Below are 19,735 nucleotides of genomic sequence, written 5' to 3' on the forward strand. Positions count from 1 at the left end.
AACTCTATCTTATTTTAATACCATTGTGTCGTGTATTTCTTTTAAGACGGAAAAGGGGGATTTGCCAGGAAGTATAATATTGAGGTATATTGTTGCAGAGGTTCTAACAAACCTAACGCTCACGCTTTGCTGCGCACAAAAGGGGAATGTCACTCTGCTGATATTGGAAGCTTGCTAACACAAGCTTGGATAGGATCTATCTAATAATATATCCTAATCCACATCCCTAACATTCCCACACATTACAGGAGCTGTGAATTCCTAGCCAGTTTCCCTACCTACCCACTAAGGTTTTAAGCTTATGAGGCGAGATCCTCCCAAGAATCCCTGTCCCTGTGGAAATTCCAGGCCTGAAAATGAGCACATTCATTCATTCATTCATTCATTCATTCATTCATTCATTCATTCATTTTCTATACCGCCCTATACCTGAAGGTCTGAGGGCGGTTCTCATAAAATATTGAATGCATAAAATCGCAACAAAAATAACAACCCAATAAATAAATAAAATACCCAAAAGAGCCAGCATTTTAGATCAAGTCAGGCAAAGGCCTGGTTAAAAAAGGAATGTTTTTGCCTGGTGCCTAAAGGTGTATAGTGAAGGTGCCAGGCGAACTTCCCTGGGGAGAGCATTCCACAGACGGGGAGCCACTGCAGAGATGGCCCATTCTTGTGTTGCCACCCTGCGGAGCTCTCGAGGAGGAGGCACACAAAGAAGGGCCTCAGGAGATGATCTCAGGGTCCAAGTAGGTTCATATGGAAAGAGGCGGTCCTTGAGGTATTGCGGTCCTGAGCCATTTAAGGCTTTATATCTAGAAAGAGAGGCCTCTACAGGTGTTCTATGCTGACAAGACTTCACTCCTGTCAGCAACTGTGCTGCAGCATCCTCCACTAACTGCAGCTTCCGGATCAAGCATATTACAACTTGAATGCCATAGAATGGACTGGAAAAGGAGGAGAAATAGATGGAAGAATTTAAATTCAGCCACTGGAATAATTCCAACATCTTAATATGAATTACTGTGGTGTAGTATTACATTTTTATGATGTGAACTGCCCCGAGACCTATGTCTGAAGGGTGGTGTACAAATTTCATTAATGAATTAATTAATAATAAGGGTGTTGTAAAGCGAGATGAGCACGCAACCCCAGAGTTGTCCGCGACTGGACCTAACGGTCAGGGGTAAAAAGGTAAAGGGACCCCTGACCATTAGGTCCAGTCGTGACAGACTCTGGGGTTGCGCGCTCATCTTGCATTATTGGCCGAGGGAGCCGGCGTACGGCTTCCAGGTCATGTGGCCAGCATGACAAAGCCGCTTCTGGCGAACCAGAGCAGCGCACGGAAACGGCATTTACCTTTCCGCTGTAGCGGTTCCTATTTATCTACTTGTATTTTGACGTGCTTTCGAACTGCTAGGTTGGCAGGAGCTGGGACCGAGCAACGGGAGCTCACCCCGTCACAGGGATTTGAACCGCCAACCTTCTGATCGGCAAGCCCTAGGCCCAGTGGTTTAACCCACAGCGCCTTTACCTTTTTAGGGTGTTGGACTAGGACCTGGGAGTTCAGGGTTCAAATCCCTGCTCATCCCTGAAACTCACTGGGTGACCTTGGGCCAGTCACTGACTCTCAGCCTTACCTACCTCACAGGGCTGTTGTGAGGATAAAACAGGGAGGAAGACACCCTTGCATGCTACCATGAGCTCCTTGGAGGATGAGTGGGGTGTAAATGTAGTAAACAAATATTGACTTATCTGCAAATAAACAAGGCACCACTGAATGATAGTGCAAGGCTGGAGGAGAAGAGTGTTGGCACTAAGACCGAAAGAGCTAGATATATATATTAGCCGTGTTTGTAGCCAGGCTTCTGTTTCAGTCATGCTTAAAAATATTCCTATGGTTTCATTGTTTCCCTTTCGCTTCAGGTCAGTGTGGGAAGGACTGCACTTCGCAAAGGGTAGGAGGGAGAAAAGACAAAGGAGAAAGAGAACTTTCCTAGCGGTTGATTTCCTTCCCTCCCCACCCCCAAAGTCCCTGCAGTGGTATATCAGGAAGAAATGTAACAATTCACAAAGCTGGTTAATAATCAATAACCATGTGAAAACAGAGCCGTCTTGCCGATTTTGAAGGAGAGATAAAGGCAAGAAAATGACCGACGTGTATTGCCTACGAGGGGTATTGGATTGCAGCAAGAGAGAAAGGACTTCTGGGGTCTAGTAGTGAGTTCAGAGCAGTCGACTATATTAACTGATGGAAATAAATAGGTTTTGGACAGGATTCCAAGCTGTAACCAGTTGTGTGTGTGCATAGGAGTTTAGGAGATTGTGAAAAGTTACTCTGCATTTAGGGGAAAGGCCATAGCTCAGTGCCAGACCACATGCTCTGCAACTAGAAGGTCTCAAGTTCAATCCCTGGCATCTCCAGGTACAGCTCGGAGAAATTCCTGTCTGAAACCCTGGATAATAAATACAACAACACCACATGCAATTTTGCCCAGAATTTTGCCCACTTATTGTTTTGGTCTTTTTGCAAAGCAATTTCCTCTTATATACTGTAATGCATTTTAAGGTTATTTTCACTAACATACACATTTATACACACACTTTATACTAGTATATGTCTTTTCATGCATGCTACTTGACTGGTGAATTGCGGAGATCGCAGCCACAGAGATAAGAAAAGAAGAGTTGTTCTGTTGTCTGTTGCCACTTCCTGGTTTGCATGGAGAAGCTGTTTTCAACAGAGCCCATTGATGGAAGCTGTATTGAGGCAGCACCGGGTGTTGAAATTTTGTGCCCCTAAGAAATTTTGCACCTGAGGCAACTGCCCCTGTGTCCCCCACCCCACCCCACCCTGCTATGTCACTGTGGTGGGCTGAACCATGTGATTTGCACCAGGCCCCACACCCTCCATGGGATGGTCTTAAATGGAGGTGGGGTGATTGGAAGGACTGCCAGCACTGAAGAGTAAGGAATTGTTTAGCAGGGGTAAGAAGCTAACTAGGAAAGGAATGGCGCCACCATAGTACAACTTTGGGGTAGTCGCCCAGGGCCCCACTCAGCAGACAGAGCAGGACAGTCTCCAAACGCGGCAGGGCTGGCTTACAAGTCTTTGAAGTCAGTGAAGTAATATATTGTTATAGGACTCTCCTTCACCTCATATCTTAAAACAGAGCATGGATGGCCATCTGTCAAGGGTTCTTTAGCCATGATTTCTTCATTGCAAGGGGTTGGACTAGATAGCCCTTGGGATCCCTTCCAACTCTACAATTCTCTGATTGGTTGGCCTTTAGGAGAAGAAACTGCTGAACTGGCTAGATTAGGTTTTTTGTCAAGTTAATTACCTCCATCTGGATAACGGAGGGTTGGCCACTAAATGATGGTGCTCTCCAGAAGGGCGTAAGTTTCTCTTGTTGGGTGTGTGTGTTTATCTTCAACATCTATAATATAATAATAATAATTTATTATTTATACCCCGCCCATCTGGCTGGGTTTCCCCACCGAGAAGGCCCTCTGCCTAGTTCCCTGCAACTTGGCTTCTCGCAAGGAGGGAACTGCCAGAAGGCCCTCGGTGCTGGACCTCAGTGTCCGGGCAGAATGATGGAGGTGGAGACGCTCCTTCAGGTATACTGGACCGAGGCCATTTAGGGCTTTAAAGGTCAGCACCAACACTTTGAATTGTGCTCGGAAACGTACTGGGAGCCAATGTAGATCTTTCAAGACCGGTGTTATGTGGTCTCGGCGGCCACTCCCAGTCACTAGTCTAGCTGCTGCATTCTGGATTAGTTGTAGTTTCTGAGTCACCTTCAAGGGTAGCCCCACGTAGAGCACATTGCAGTAGTCCAAGTGGGAGATAACTAGAGCATGCACCACTCTTGCTAGACAGTCTGCAGGCAGGTAGGTTCTCAGCCTGCGTACCAGATGGAGCTGATAGACAGCTGCCCTGGACACAGAATTGACCTGCATCTCCATGGACAGCTGTGAGTCCAAAATGACTCCCAGGCTGCGCACCTGGTCCTTCAGGGGCACAGTTACCCCATTCAGAACCAGGGAATCCTCCACACTTGCCCGCCTCCTGTCCCCCACGAACAGTACTTCTGTCTTGTCAGGATTCAACCTCTTGCTCTGTGTGTCTGTGTGCCACAGAAACTTCAGTAAAGCTGTTAAACTCACCAACGCAAAACAATTGTTGTTTGAAGCAGAGTTGTTCCACTTGGCACACATAAAAACACACACTATGTAGGCACTGGAAGGCTTTTCTCCCTCTGGTCCCAGAGGGGTTTATGTACTTCAAAGTCCTTGCTGAACACACATGTTCTAAATCTAAGACAATCTGCACAAAGCCTTGCAATGGCTTAGAGTTCTCTGAATCCTGGATTCTGGCAAATCACAGAGTCTTCTTCTCAGATGAGCTCTTCTCAAAGTGTCCAGGTAACTTCACAGTCCCACAATGATCCCCTTCTTCTAGATAACAACAAATGACCCACAACCCATCCGATTAACTGAGCCCTTTTATACACAAAGTTACATGCCTAATCTTTCCAGTAATACTGATAAGGAAGCCTCCCAGGTGCATCTCAGGAATAAGTCAGAATGAATCAGCTCTTTCCTCTCTAATGAAATTAACCCCTTAAGCACATTCCTTAACATTTCTCCACCCGCTCAACCAGGCTGAACATGACATCATCTTGCAAGCAGAAGAACAATAGAGTTAGTGGTTTTTGTATGGGAGATTTAGCTGGGTCAGAAACTGGAGACACAGAGACATGTCTTGTCCCTAAGCTCTGGCTTTGGGGATCCTTCTGGAAACCCAATGGGAAGCAAGACTGGTAGGAGTAATAATGCTGTGAGCCATAGCTGCCAAGTTTTCCCTTTTCTCGTGAGGAAGCCTATTCAGCATAATGGAAAATCCCTTAAAAAAAGGGATAACTTGGCAGCTATGCTGTGAGCCCTTCCATCACATGCTTCCCTTGTATATGTGTGTAAATAAAACCATCTATCCCAAGACACTGCAGTCTCTATTGACCTTCTTTTCAAGGTGCACAGGCACCCCTGGAGTCTCTTGCCACTCGGAAATTGGGGTGTTTCCAGCACTATAAAAAAGGTAAAGGTAAAGGACCCCTGGATGGTTAAGTCCAGTCAAAGGTGACTATGGGCTGCAGTGCTCATCTTGCTTTCAGGTTGAGGCAGCTGGCGTTTGTCCACAGACAGCTTTACAGGTCATGCGGCCAGCATGGCTAAACTGTTTCTGGCGCAATGGAACACCATGACGAAGCCAGAGCACTTAGAAACACTGTTTACCTTCCCGTCGCAGTGGCAACTATTTATCTACTTGCGCTGGTGTGCTTTCAAACGGCTAGGTTTGCAGAAGCTGGGACAGAGCAACGGGAGCTCACCCCGTCGCGGGGATTCGAACCACCAACCTTTTGATTGGCAAGCCTAAGAGGCTCAGTGGTTTAGACCACAGTGCCACCCGCATCCCTCCTTGCAGCACTATATTATCTCAATAACGTTCTTCCTCAATAAGAATGTAAAATGGCCAATCTATGTACCACTGGGAACAAGGTGAGGTTCACTTCTGAGCCTTTAAGCTACAATCTGTGTCATTTCAGTACACAACCTGCTGGAAGGATGAGGACTTATCTATGGGAGCATGGGAGACCCCATCCGAAGAGTGGCAGGGCTAGGCCACGGCCTGATGTAGCTTCACGGGCCCCAGGAAGTCTAAGGAAGAGGTGTTCTTGGTAAATGGACAATCGTATAAAGCTTTCACATAAAACTATACATCCAGACAAATACTGTAAAGAGCCAGATTGTCAGATAAACAAATAAAGGATTGGCAATTTGAACGGGATCTATCCACTTAGGCTCCTCAAGCTTGAAAGTGATTGCCATAATGTCCCATTAAACTGCTAGTGTGCCTTGTAAACTTTTTTTCTTTTCTTTTTTACAGATTAATAGAAGAACACCACTGCCTTTCCCTAGATTGCTGCATTAGGTTTAAATAAAAGGGAGGCATCCAGGGTAACAGTTTGGTGCCTTTGTTGTGTTTTCTGTGTGTTTTGGTGCTTGAAGGAAACAAGGCAGAAAGCAGAGCTGGTGGACCATGGGCTCCTCGATGGAGAACCAGAGGATATTGTTGCTCTCCTAGTGAGAGAGGGAGGGCAATGTACACTCTGGGAAAGTGGGAAGGTAGATGGAGGATGTTGGGAAACAGGTGGAAAAGGGAAGAAACAGCAAAGCTGTCTTTAAAAAGTCAGATTTCAGGAATGGGTGGGAGTGGGTTAAAATATTTAAATGCTTGATGTTAGGGTGGATTGATTGGAAAGGTCCGATACTGGAATGAATTACGGAATTCGCTGAGCCACCTGGGAAATCTAGATCCAGGAGAGGGGGGGGGTTGAAATTGTTTTTAGTTTGTTTAAAGGTATTATGAGAGAACTTGTAATAGTATAAATTATGAATCATTGTTGTTAAAAATTATAAGCTAAGGGGAGTAATAATAGCAAGATTAGATATTGGAATTTTTTTAGAGATATGAATTAATTGTTTGAATGTTAATAATATAAATTGTGGGTTTATAGATTGATATTGAATTGAAAGGTATAGAGAGAATTGTAATAAGAGGTTTAAAATAATGTGAAAACTGCTTAAAGGTTAATTTTAATAGGGACCCAATGAGGGGAGATCTGAGGAAGTCCACAATGTGATGAAAAAGTTAAGAGTAATATCCTCCCCCCTTCTTCTTTTGTATTTTTTGTATTTTTGCTGTTGTTGTGCTTTTTTTAATGTGTTGGTGAACTATTTTGTATGGGTGGATTATTAATGTGAATTGATTGTTTTTGTTCCTTTTATAAAATTAATAAATATATTTCAGGGGGGAAAAGAAAGCAGAGCTGGTGAATCCAGAAGTGTTCTTCTTCCTGGTGGTTAAAGAATGATTCAGTGTCCTCAGTTGTGTTCTACTGAGAATTCTTTAAATGACTCTTTTAGTGTTTGCGAAGGAAGGTGTGAGTACAAGGATAAAGGAAAAGCTTGCTAATCCCAACAGATGAAAGGACCTTTGTTTTTGCAGTCTTGTTGCATGTTTCTAGCACTTTGTAACAGCAAGGAGATCAATGGCGTGACTACCGTATAACAGTGCTCCCCAACCTTTTTATCGCCGCGGACCAGTCAATGTTTGATAATGTTATAAGAATTTTGAGGTCATATATATATATATAATAATTGTTCATAAAACATGTACATGAATGTACAGAAACATGTCTGAAGCAGCACAGGAAAACAGGCCTGACTGACACCATTTTGACTCTCTCTGACCAGGTGTTCCTCTGCAAGGAAGAAGTGGGGTGGGGGGGAACCTTCTCATTGTCTTAGGAATTAAAGTGATAATCCCTGTTTTTACAACAATAATTTTACCACGGCCCGCTGAGGGGGGAACGTTGATTGTTTATATTTTATTTAGATTGTTTTGATTTAATAATTTTAATTTAATTGTATTTAAATGTTCCTTGGGCGGTCCGGTACCAATTGATCCACGGACCGGTACCGGTCCGTGGCCAGGGGGTTGAGGACCACTGCCGTATAACACAAGGCACTTCCAGGCAGTCTCTGTTTTTGGGTGAGATTCAATCACATACTGGCAAATTCAGATGTCACAATTACAGGTGATCAGGCAGTCTTGCACAACAAACCTGCTTCCCCAAAAGATCAAAAAATTTGCAATAAGGAAAGCAATGCGGGAAATGTATTGGAAAGTGTGGTATAACACTTAGAATCATAGAGTTGGAAGAGACCACAAGGGCCATCCAGTCCAACCCCCCCCCCCTGCCAAGCAGGAAACACCATCAAAGCATTCCTGACATATGCCTGTCAAGCCTCTGCTTAAAGACCTCCAAAGAAGGAGACTCCACCACACCCCTTGGCAGCAAATTCCACTGCCGAACAGCTCTTACTGTCAGGAAGTTCTTCCTAATGTTTAGGTGGAATCTTCTTTCTTGAAGTTTGAATCCATTGCTCCGTGTCCGCTTCTCTGGAGCAGCAGAAAACAATCTTTCTCCCTCCTCCATATGACATCATTTCATATATTTGAACATGGCTACCCCTTAACCTTCTCTTCTCCAGGCTAAACATACCCAGCTCCCTAAGTCGTTCCTCATAAGGCATCGTTTCCAGGCCTTTAACCATTTTGGTTGCCCTCTTCTGGACACGTTCAAGCTTGTCAGTATCCTTCTTGAACTGTGGTGCCCAGAACTGGACACAGTACTCCAGGTGAGGTCTGACCAGAGCAGAATACAGTGGTACAATTACTTCCCTAGATCTAGATGTTATACTCCTATTGATGCAGCCCAGAATTGCATTGGCTTTTTTAGCTGCTGCATCACACTGCTGACTCATGTCTAGTTTGTGGTCTACCAAGACTCCTAGATCCTTTTCACATGTACTGCTCTCAAGCCAGGTGTCACCCATCCTGTATTTGTGCCTTTCATTTTTTTTTTTTTGCCCAAGTGTAGTACCTTACATTTCTCCTTGTTAAAATTAATCTTGTTTGCTTTGGCCCAGTTGTCTAATCTGTTAAGGTCACGTATTCATGCAACATTATTTAGCTTCCCTACAAACAGGTCAGAATGAGTATTCATTCAATAGACAGCATTGACTATAATATCCTTGCAAAAAAAATCAGGATGGTTTTACTCCATGAACAAGTCACTTGGAAGTGCTCACAGAGGCAAGGAACAGTGCAGGAAACAGGCAGGGAATTCTGGTGGCAAGGTGCATTAGTTGAGGCATGCAAAACCTAATGTGGTACAGTCCTTCTGCGAGATGGCATTTCCTCAGAATTTAAATGGAATGTCCTTTGTATGGAACATCAGGCTGGATGTGAAATCACTGGTTTTCCTACCAGTGATTTCCTAAAATTGATTTTTAGTTTTATACACTTTAATGGCCACTGTCACATGGGAGGACTATACCACTTAGTACAAGCTTGGATCAGCCCCAAGGAGGTGCCTGTGAAATATCCATTAGCCACGGGCACCGTGTCAGGTATGAGACAGCTTTTGCCGAAGCATGTTAGCAAATGGATGTTCTAGCTTCAGACCTTGTTGTGCTTTTAAATCAGAATTTTCTGATTATCTGATGCATCAGAACAGGGAACAGTAAACGCCTGTCCCACTTGTCAAAGAAAGCAGACTTTCATATGGACACGGGAGGTGAGCCACACACATAGATAACAGAGGCTGCAGAACCGAGTTGGCTGCTGTGGCTGTCAAAGTAATCTGAGTGGGCACGTCTTTGGCGCTTGTAAACTGGGAAGTCCCAGCAGAGTTTGTGAAGATCTCCACATCCATATATTATGGATGCTTGATTCCTGGAAAAAGTGGTGCCAGACCTCAAATGTATCTGAAAACGACACTGTGCGATTTGGAAGCTGCCCCCTGCCCCCAATATTTATGCATCATTTAATAAATCAGCAGAGAGCAAAACGCACCTTGAACCCACACAAAAATACTGTAGACCATTGTTACTTCTATAGCTGAGATTAGTCTTGGCACTAAAAATAGATGCTGAGGCTCAGCCCTGGCAGAAACTAGATACGTATTGTAAGGTTGCTCTTCTGGGGACTGGATACAACTGTACTTCCACCTACTCACCCCAAATAGCTGTTTATACAAGCTCCATCGTACTTTGAACCAGACTTTGTGCTAAAGATGGGGTGATTCACAAAGCCAAGATCAATGGCACTGGAGTGATAACCACACGGGGTTCGCCCATACCATATCGTCTCTCTTTACTCTGCCCCATGACACCTTGAGAATTCATTCCATGTTTCCAGTTTGTCACTAAGGCACGGATCCAAGCAGATCAGTTTTACCAAGTGAATTTAGCTCAGCAGCCAGCTGGAATATAAGAACACCGAGAAGACGTACATTTCATTTGGTACCCGAGGCCTGAAAATTGGTAGAGTGGAGCGAGGCAGATAACTCCTTTTAGAAACAGAACATCCACAATTAAATGCACAGGGAGCAGATGTCTGGGGCTAGTGTTTATTTATTCTTCAGATAACCCCCAAGCAGAAAGCTGGCCTGAAACAGCTGGGTGAAAATGCTAAATGGGCAGGAAGTGAACAGACCATAATCCAGCCTTTGCCAACTTGGTGCCCTCTCGATGGATTGGACAACAACTCCCCATAGTGCCAGGCTGCACAACCATGATGGCTGATGGGAGCTGTGGCCTAAAGCACCAGGTTGGCAAAGGCTGGAATAATCCTTGATTCCTCGACCCTGACTTGGGGCATCCATCCAAATGCTTGGTGTGATCCAAAACCTGTCTAGCTAGCTGTACTATTAAACATAAGCACATAAGACCAGCATGCAGGATCAGGCCAGTGGCCTATCTAGCTCAACACCCTGTTCTCATATAGTGGCCAACTTGATGCCCATCACAGAATCAACGTAGAATTGGAAGGCTCCCCAAAGGCCATCTAGTCCAATCCCCTGCAATGCAGAAATCATAACTAAAGAATTGGGGACAGATTGTCTTCCAAACTCTGTTTTAAAACATCCAATGAAGGAGACTCACGCAGGCTGAGACCCTACCTGCCCACTGTCTCACCAGAGTGGTGCATGCTGTAGTTATCTTTCGCTTGGACTACTGCAGGTTATTACAATAATCCTGCCAATGTTTTTACGTGTTTGAAATTTATCTGTAAATATTCAATAAACCATTTCCATTCTTTTATTTAAAAAAAACCAGTTTGTTATCTTGATTTCTTCTTCCGGTAAGTTTTGCCATTTCTGCATTATTCCATAAGTTTTTGTATCCATTCTTCCTTTGCTAGGACTTCTACTTCTTTCCATTTTGGGCCGAGTAACATTCTTGCTGCTGTAGTCGCATACATAAATAAATCTCTATACACTTTAGGTCAGTGGTGGCCAAACTTGGTCCTCCACCTGTTTTTGGAATACAACTCCCATCATCCCTAGCTAACAGGACCAGTGGTCAGGGATGGTGGGAATTGTAGTCCAAAAACAGCTGGAGAGCCAAGTTTGTGGTTCTGTCCCTATAATTCCCAAAAGAAAAGCTTCTGGTTTTGCTTTTTTACAAAGGTTATTTTAAGCATCCATTTCAATTCATTATACAGTATATCATTTCCAACTGTGGAGTTAGAACACAGCCTAGAAGTAGCCATTGAGAGGTTTATCTTCCATGAATTTCTCTAACCCTCTTTTAAAGCTGTCCAAGTTGGTGTGAGAGGGAGTTCCACAGTTCAATGTGCTGTGAACCCTGACTAGGAGACCCAGCGCTGCAACATTTTGCTGCAGGCACCGCCTTGCTTCTACTCTGGTTTGCAATCCTTTGTGTTCCGCCGAATGCATTCACAATACTTTTTATCAAAGGAATGGCATTGCTTGGGCTCCACATGATTTATTGTCTCTTTAGTTTTCACTTATAAAACTGACACTGTCTTGGCTGATAAATCCTGATATATGCTGCATTCAGTGGGCCACTGATAAAAGCTGCTTGCCAAGCGGCGGCAGCTAGCCGCCTCAGCACCTTCACCCTGGAAGAAGGTTAATTAGGCTTTGATAGAACAAACCGTGTTTAAGGTTCAAAGAAAGCAAAAACAGGGAGGGGAAGTGCAATTAGTCCACATGTCTGCTTGAGCGTGGTGCCTCTCTAAGCGCACAAACCCACCCAAAATCCCCATAAGAAGCACCAATATCAAGTATGTAGCATTTCTGTTTTCATGTTAATGTAGTTTTGATCGAACATTCCATAGCCTGGACTGAACAGGCCAGTCCTCAGGATTGCAAGGACATTATGGGATTGCACAGATCTACCACTCTTTGCATGTCCAGGGGGGCAGAAAGGGGAGGCTTATGCAAGTGATACGGACAAGGAGTAGTTTCGAGGGACAGGATGGGGAGGAGCTGGAGAGGGACCTGGAAGGTGGGGCAGAAGATAAGAACCTAAGTTGAACCTGCTGGGTCAGACGAATGGCCCACCCGGTCCAGACCACTGTGTTCTCACAGTGGCCAGTATGTAAGAAGCCTGCAAGCTGGATTTGAATTAATAATAATAATAATAATAATAATAATAATAATAATAATAATACCGCACCCATCTGGCTGGGTTTCCCCAGCCACTCTGGGCAGCTCCTAACAGAATATTAAAAACATGATAAAACATCAAACATTAAAAGCTTCTTGATACAGGGCTGCCTTCAGATGTTTTCTAAAAGCCAGATAGTTGTTTATTTCCTTGACGTCTGATGGGAGGGCATTCCACAGGGCGGGCGCCACTACCGAGAAGGCCCTCTGCCTGGTTCCCTATAACTTCACTTCTCGCAGTGAAGGAATCGCCAGAAGGCCCTCGGTGCTGGACCTCAGTGTCTGGGCTGAATGATGAGAGTGGAGACGCTCCTTCAGGTATACTGGGCAGAGGCTGTTTGGGACTTTTAAAGATCAGCAGCAACACTTTGAATTGTGCTTGGAAACGTACTGCAACAACACAATGCCTATCTGGAAGCAGAACATAGCCATCATGACTACTAGCTGTCGAAACCTGGAGAGGTTTCACAAGAGTTAAGGCCAGTGATTTTTGAAATCCTTTTTGCATCAACTCATCTACCATGGAACCCCAAAACCCAGGAGAAAGCCTGGGGCTAGGCTAGGACATGGCTTCTTCACTTCTTAGAGTTGCCTGTAAGAGACGGTTTCAGGGTCAGGTGCTGCCTGTCCTGCAAGCTTGTTGTTGTTTAGTCGTTTAGTCGTGTCTGACTCTTCGTGACCCCCATGGATCAGAGCACGCCAGGCACTCCTGTCTTCCACTGCCTCCCGCAGTTTGGTCAAACTCATGTTCGTAGCTTCGAGAACACTGTCCAACCATCTCGTCCTCTGTCGTCCCCTTCTCCTAGTGCCCTCCATCTTTCCCAACATCAAGGTCTTTTCCAAGGATTCTTCTCTTCTCATGAGGTGGCCAAAGTATTGGAGCCTCAGCTTCAGGATCTGTCCTTCCAGTGAGCACTCAGGGCTGATTTCCTTCAGAATGGATAGGTTTGATCTTCTTGCAGTCCATGGGACTCTCAAGAGTCTCCTCCAGCACCATAATTCAAAAGCATCAATTCTTCGGCGATCAGCCTTCTTTATGCAAGCTACACCTGCTGAATTTCTCTCTTCTACCCGGTGCTTATATATGCAGGAGTCCTCTTGCCCTCCTTTACATCTATACTGCTAGGGTAAAATGGGTGAGCAGGGATAGACTCGGCATAGAGCAAAATCCAGTGATGGATTTTGAGCACCATTCAAGGCGGCAGCATGTGAAGCAGGCAGATCTGGTCCACATGGCACAACCCACCAGGCTGTTCTCAGCAACAGTCCCACTGAAATGCCACTTAGAATGACAGCCTCAGAACTGAAATATAAGGATTTAAAAATTAATTTTTACAAATCTTGCAGCTTTGATGTAGAAAAGAGAAGTAAATGAAATTCTCTTTTAAAAATCGCGGGTGCTTTTTGGGTTTGCTGTTAGAAGCTGAGTTCTCCAAGTTTGCTTTGTACACTTCATAATAGGCAGTTTTTTAAAAGGCAGGGGAACACTCTCCTGACCTAGCGGCAATAAACTGGCAGGGGGCGCTATAACTTCACACTTTTTAGAGCAGCCTTTCTGAATTCCTGCCTTGCTTCTACTGAAAGCTCGCTTTGCTAGGCTTGTTGTAATTGTGAAATAGCAAGGGCCTAGGAAAGGCTCCAATATCAGTTTTGCTGAGGGCAATGTGAAATCCACACCAATATACTTGAGGCTTCAGCAGTATGTGCATCTCTAGCAATTTTTAAAAAACTTTGTAGTTCAATAAAAACTCACATACTTTGTTGGAGATGTCTTTTTCAGGCAAATCACCCATTAACCAGCACAACAGACTACTAGCCTGAGAAGGAAGCTCTCAGAATATAATCCCAGAGGTGGATAGCCAGATTATAACAGCATGCTAATGTGGTATATGCCATCAGGAAGGGGGTTATTGTTTTAACTATTTATTTGTGCTTTTATCTTGTATTTTTATCTTGTAAACCACCCTAAAATCTTGTGATGAAGGGAGGTACAGTAGTAATATTAATATATTGTAATATTAATATGTCAAATAATAATAATAGAGAGGAGGAGGAGGTGGAGGAGGAGGAGGAGGAGGAGGAAGCTGCAAGAAAGGCTGTTCCTGCTAGTGGGGTATCTGACTATTCAGGCACCAAGGTTATCAATAATGGTAACTACACTGAATGCTCATAGATGAGAAATGGCACCAAGTGGGCACTGCAACAAAAGGTTGCAGGGTGGAGTGCACCTGTTCAGGATGCCAAACATGTCTTTTTCTAGGATACTCCATTATGCACACACACATACACTCCCTCGCTCTCCATCTCACACCACGCACTAGTCAGTCAGTAGTTGCTGGTTTATCCATTCATTTATTTCATAAAATCGATATACTGCTTAATTGCAAAAAGAAAAAGAAAGAAGGGTGTGAACTGAAAATTTAATAAAAAGTTAACAGATGTCATATTGCCACTCTTCAAAAATCCATCTGCGCTTTCCTATTTATCTATGCATCCCTCCCTAAGAAATGCAATTATATGAAATTTGCAGAGGAGCCACTTAGAATGCGGCGCACTGTTGCCCAATCTCGGGGGGGGGGGGAAGGTTCAGAAAACTGCAGCCAAAAATGGTCAAGACTGAGGGTGGAGTGAGAAAGCTAACGGGTTGGCAGGCCATTTAGACTGGTAACCAAAGGGGGCAATAGAGGTAAATAAAAGTATAGTTGCTATGCAGAGAGAGAATGTTTGCCTCTCATAATATGAGAACCTCCATTTTCACAACCAGTGTAGCTTTGCATGCCTTGGGGGAAAGAACAAGGCAAAGCCTCCAGGTTTATGCCCTGGGTGGGGCACCCCCGAGGTACCTAGCTGAGATACCTGGAGATAGAGTCCTAGTGGGCAGCTCCTTAGTCTGCTGGAAGCAGGCTGCAAGTTCTTCCTCAGATGTTTGTTGCAGTCAGGCGAAATCCTTGCCAGTCCCCAAGGTTCAGCAGAAAAGGAGTTCTGATATTCTTCCAGAATAAGGAGCAATCCGTTCACCACCTCGGCATGCATGTAAGCCAGCTGGATCCACTAGATGTCACTGGATCCTAACCTCTTTATCCTAGCCCAGGGGTAGGCAATCTAAGGCCCGTGGGCCGGATGCAGCCCAATCGCCTTCTCTACTATATTATTATTATTATTATTATTATTATTATTATTATTATTATTTAAATAATCTTTATTAATAAATTTGTAAAGCATTACACGTATATGATACATCTCTTGCAATAAACAAACTTCTCACTTTTTACACCAAAAAATAAGAAATAAAAAATACCAATACATTTAAAAAAAACCTGTGTTTGTCTTCCTTACATACAATTGCCTTCTCTATCTGGCCCACAGATGGTCTGGGAATCAGCATGTTTTTACATGAGTAGAATGTGTCCTTTTATTTAAAATGCATCTCTGGGCTATTTGTGGGGCCTGCCTGGTGCTTTTACATGAGCAGAATGTGTGCTTTTATTTAAAATGCATCTCTGGGTTATTTGTGGGGCATAGGAATTCATTCATTCCACCCCGCCCCGCGCCCGCCCCCCCAAATATAGTCTGGCCCACCACCTGGTCTGAGGGACGGTGGACCGGCCCACGGCTGAAAAAGGTTGCTGACCCCTGTCCTAGCCACAATAAACATTTGGAAAGAGGTTTGATGGGATGTTCTCCTGCACAAGCCCTGTTGAAACAAATGCACCACATGCCTTTCCCTGGGCTTTTAACAGGTTAACATCCCAGTGTTTATTCCCAATTGGATCAGGAAAGTTGCTTGCATTTGTGCCACTGAATGATTATTTAGTAGACATTCTGATTTGTGCATTATGGGCAGGCTGACTCTGCAACTGTCTGGAACAGGCCATGTGACCCTCAGTATTTGTGGAGAAAAGAGGTCTGAAACATAGCAGGCAGCTTGATCTAATGGTCTACCTATTTCTATGCCTTTAGCCATTGTCTTTATGAGGGTCATGAGTCTCCAGGTGAGTCATGGGGCCTTGCCATGGAGTCGCAGTGTGGCCTTGGCCAATGGGGGTTCCATTTCAGATCCCAGCGGGTGTCTGGGTGTCTGGAGAAATTTCTGAAGGCCCTGCAGACTGCAAAAGGCAAAAGAACTATGCAATCCCAGAGAAATGATGCAAACAATATCAAGGCACAACTGGATTGCAAGCCTTGCCTATTCCAAGCCCAACAAGGAGGTTGTGGACTCTCCTTCCTTGGAGGTTTTTAAGCAGAGGTTGGATGGCCATCTGTCATGGATGCTTTATCTGAGATTCCTGCATTGCAGGGGGTTGGACTAGATGGTCCTTTGGGTCCCTTCCAACTCTATGAATCAATGAGTTCAAAAGCAATCACATCCTGAAACTTGCATGCATACAATTGCAAAATGCATTGACACATTTTGCATATTTTTAAGGTGCAGAAGTCCACCTTTCTGTTGAGACATTTCCCTCTTGGCTTTGATGTTCCTGAAAAGGAAAGAGCTGCAATTGTACACTTTGCACATCATCAGAGCTCTTTTTCTTCTCCTCTGGGCCAGCAGAAATCAGCTGTGGGTTCTCCAACTTTGCTGTGGGGAGAGAACAACAACAAATTCAAGATTAAATCTCAAGAAGCAGCATATCTGAAAGCATTCATACTGGTTATCTGTATTGTGTTAAAATAGGCATAGTAACTTATCCTTCGTATTACATTTACATTCCACCTCTCCTCCCAGATCAGTAGTCCTAGCTCTCCCCAACATTATCCTCACAACGGCCCTGTGAGGTGGGCTGATCATGATGCCATTTGTATCATCCCTTTTTCCAAGGGTCATGGGAATTATTCCATTTCATCCTCACAATCGTCTGGCAAAGCAGGCTAAACTGGGAGAGTTTTCGGAGCTAAGGTCACCTCATGAACTTGATAATGAGGATAGATTTGAACTCGGGTCTGCCTGTTGGGCAAGCTCTTTATCTCTATTCCCCATCTGTGCATCACTTGCAGAGAGTTAAGCAGTGGCCTCCATCATTGTTCTATGATAGTAAACCCAATGTAAAGGAGCAAACCACTGTGCGATTGAGTAGTGTAGTTCTGAGGCCTCCATTCTGCAGCATTGAACAGCGAGGATGGGGCACTTTAGGACCTGAAGGCTAAATACAGCCCTCAAGGCAGCTCTGTCTCTAGCCCTTGGGACTCCAGGCCACACCTCTGAATCTCCTTGCCCAACACCCTCCTTGAGTGGAGGACTTTGGGCTCTCAAATTTCAGAGGCGCCGTCCGCCTCTCTTGCTCCATTCTGCAGCATTGTTGTGGCACCCAGTGTGGCAGCACCTGTCATGCTATCCTGAAACTGTCCCTGCTGCTTGACTGGAATGTGTCCTTCAACTCTGATCGTTCCTTTCCGGGGCGTAGCGTGGGGATGCCAGGGGGGCTGGTGCCCCGGGCACACAATTTTCGAGGGGGTGCAAACCAGGCGCCCCCAGCACAGCATGGCCCAGTGCTTCTCTCCGCCCACAAAGAGCCTAATTGGAAAGCCATGTCCCCCCCCCCTACATGGGTGGGCAGGCTGCTCAGCATAGCCCCACTTTGGGGGTGGGGTTGCTCCAGTGGCGTCACTGGTGAGGGCTAGGTAATGCCCTGCCGACCACCTGATGTGTGCCCCCCTGCACAGTCTGGCCACCCACCCTGGCCACCCTCAACCAATGCTACGGTGATTCCTCTTGTTGGCTCGGATGGAGGTTAGAGGGGTCTCTGCAGAAAATAGACTTCAGTGCAAAGCTAAAATTTGCACCCATTTTTGCTTCTGGCCACCATGCTCATGTGGCCCTCAAAACTGACTGGCATCTGAGCTCTCCAGGCCTTCAGGCCGGGATCTCCCTAAACCCTAGCTGGAAATGCTGGAATTTGAACCTGGGACCTCATTCTGTCTGCAAGTAAAATGCTGTACCGCTGCGCCAAAGGGCCGTAGCTCGCGCGTGTTGAGGCTGATGCTGGCCTGTTTACCCCCCCCCAACTCCCCAGCCCCATCCCTCTCCTTCTCTGGAGAGATCCAGCCCTTTTGCAAGTTCACCAAGCTGTGTCAGGCTTCATGACTTATTCACATATTTAAATGGGACCGATCAAAGCTGGACTATTTGATGCCAGCCAAGCGCGTTTATCAGGTCAAAAAGCTCACAATGCCCCGAGGCGATGCGGGGAGAGGGTGTCCAGGCGCCGGGGGTGGCGAGCGCAATGCAGAAAAGGGGGCGTAACAAATACAACAGGCCGGCTTCTCTCCCGGTTCCAAAAAAAAGCAGGAGTCCTTCCTCCTCCCCACCAAAAAAGGGCGATTTATTGTGGAGCTGCCCAGTGCAAAAAAAGAAGAGGAAAACACAAGAAAGCAACCTCTCAAACGCACACGCACCCTAAATGTGTGTGTGCTTCACGGAATTAATTTGATCAATTACAGCCTTTTTCACGTGGCTGAGCAGTTTCAAAGATGCCACATTTTATTATCGCCTGACCCCTTGACACCGCAGGTGCAGATTTAATGGTGGAAACGAAAAAGGGGACGCCCCCACCAGAAAGTTAGGGTACCTAAATGAAGCACCACCCCACCAGCACCACGCCTTGGGCTGGCTAACTGTTGCTACCAAGTCTGAGGTAGTTTGGACAAGGAAAGGTGAACTCCGAATCCGTAGGCGGTTCGGTTTTTGCATCCCTCTCCGGGCAAGCGAGGAGTTTTGTAACGAGGGCGACGGTGGGGACTTGGAAGAATCCTGGTGCTCCTTCCTCACCCCAGCGCTGGAAGGATCACGGGGAAGAAACAATGGCGCCGCTCATTTCCCCGCTGGCCTGGAGAGCCAGTATGGCCTAGTGGTTAAAGCGTCGGACTAGGGCCTGGGAGACTAGAGTTCGAATCCCCGCTCAGCCGGGAAGCCCAATGAACGACTTTGGAACATAGCACTAGCCTGCTGGATCAGGCCAAAGGTCCATCTAGTCTAGCATCCTGTTCTGGGTGGAGAAATCTCCTTCCGTGGTTTCCAGCAACTGGCATTCAGTGGCATTGGTGCCTCCAACTGTGGCCATAATGACTAACAGCCCATAAATTTGTCTAATCGTCTTTTAAAGCCATCCGAGTTGGTGGCCTCTCAGCCTAACCTAACCTCACAAGGTTGTTGTGGGGATCAAACAAAAAGGAGGAGAATCATGCATGACACCTTCAGCCCCTTGGAGGTCAAGGTGGGATAGAGAAGTGCCGTGCGGTTAAGTAAGTAGATACAGTACTTCGGATTCTTCCTTCTCCCACTAGGGAAGAGGGAGCTCCCTTTTCAGAGCTCCCAGCTGCCCATGAGATCATGCCGTCCGAGGCACCTGTGGCACACGGGGTGTCATGTTCAAGGAAGGGCGAGCTAGCATTAAGTTCATGGCTTGAAGAGGGCTGATGGAGAGCGCTCCGGGGACAAGGTCACGATCGATCAGCGCCCACTGTCGAGACGCATTTCGTGAGTGGTTGCCTCGCCACAATCCAAGCCCCCTTGACCAATGACCCATGCGTGTCCACGGCTTGGTGTCGCTCGCTGGGGCTGTCCCCCCCCCCAACACTCTTCCCCTTCTCCTCCTGAGCCGTGCGAGAACAGCCCATTCCATTCAAGC

This window comes from Zootoca vivipara, chromosome 4 (assembly GCF_965207765.1).
Source record: "Zootoca vivipara chromosome 4, rZooViv2.hap1.1, whole genome shotgun sequence".
Lineage (NCBI taxonomy): Eukaryota > Metazoa > Chordata > Lepidosauria > Squamata > Lacertidae > Zootoca > Zootoca vivipara.